Source organism: Gorilla gorilla, chromosome 20, assembly GCF_029281585.2.
Source record: "Gorilla gorilla gorilla isolate KB3781 chromosome 20, NHGRI_mGorGor1-v2.1_pri, whole genome shotgun sequence".
Classification (NCBI taxonomy): domain Eukaryota; kingdom Metazoa; phylum Chordata; class Mammalia; order Primates; family Hominidae; genus Gorilla; species Gorilla gorilla.
In genome coordinates, this window is record NC_073244.2 from 23,997,776 (window position 1) to 23,999,320 (window position 1,545).

The following is a 1,545-nucleotide window of genomic DNA, read 5'->3' on the forward strand; positions in this document are numbered from 1 at the left end:
TAGCTGGGATTACAGGCAAAGCGCCACCATGACCGGCTAATTTTTTGTGTTTTTAGAAGAGATGGGGCTTCACCATATTGACCAGGCTGGTCTCGAACTCCTGACCTCAAGTGATCCGCCTGCCTCAGCCTCCCAAAATGCTGGGATTACAGGCATAAGCCACTGCACCTGGCCTGTATCATTCTTAAAAATTAAGTTTTAGCGGGTCATGATGGCTCACTGGTAATCCCAGCAGTTTGGGAGGCTGAAGGGGGAGGATTACTTGAGCCCAGGAGTTTGAGAACAGCCGGGGCAACATAGTGAGACTCCATCTCTACAAAAAATTTAAAAATTAGCTGGGCGTGGTTGAGTGCACTTGTAGTCCCAGCTACTTGGGAGGCTGAGGCAGGAGGATCAGTTGAGCCCAGGAGGTTGAGGCTGCAGTGAGCTATGATCATGTGATCACACCACTGCACTCTAGCCTGAGCCACAGAGTAAGACCCTCTCTGTGAAAATAATAATAATAAGCTGGGCGCGGTGGCTCACGCCTGTAATCCCAGCACTTTGGGAGGCTGAGGTGGGCGGATCAGGAGGTCAGGAGTTCGAGACCAGCCTGGCCAATATGGTGAAACCCGATCTCTACTATAAACACAAAAATTAGCCGGGCGTGGTGGCGCGTGCCTGTAGTCCCAGCTACTCAGGAGGCTGAAGCAGGAGAATCGCTTGAACCCGGGAGGCGGAGGTTGCAGTGAGCCGAGATCGCGCCACTGTACTCTAGCCGGGACAATAGAGTGAGACGCTGTCTCAAAAAAAAAAAAAAAGAAAGAAAAGAAAATAATAATAATAATAATAATGTTCAGATGTATTTTTTAAAGTTTTTATTGTTTTTAAAAATAGAGGCACGGTCTTGCTATGTTGCACCACTGCACTCTAGCCCGGGCAACAAAGCCAGACTCCGTCTCAAAAAAATAAAGTGTGATACTAAGTCAATCAATTTGAAAATGCGGCTCTAGAGTATTGGAAAACAATCCCTCGACAGCGTTTCCATGAAAACATGGCCCTTGTCTCTGGAAGAGCTTGTGCTCAGAACGGTCCATTATCATGCCCTGGCTCTATTTTCACGCCAACCCTATAGGGTCTCTATGATCTCATTTTATAGATGGACAGACTGAGGCTCACATATAGCAAGCCCAAGGCGGGGACTGAATGTGACGCCAGGTCTGTGGACGTCATGACCTTTATTCTCCACAACCCTCAATGACATCCCTGTGAGATCCAAAACCAGGATGGCAAAACCCACGTTGCAGCAGAGGAAACTGAGGCTAAGGTCTCTTGGGTCCCAAACGAGGTCCTAAGTAGCCGAGTCCGCCTGGTGGCACAGCCCGGGTTTTATACATGGGGAAATTGGGCGGCGCATCTGGCGGAGGTCTCAGTGGTAGGAGGCGCCTGGAGGAAGCGCGGGTTCCTAACCCTAACGCTACCCGTAACATCCCTTCCACGCGCTCCGAGCGCTATGTGCCTTTAAGATCGGTGCGGGGGCGGGGCGTCCTGGGTAGGGCTGCAGGT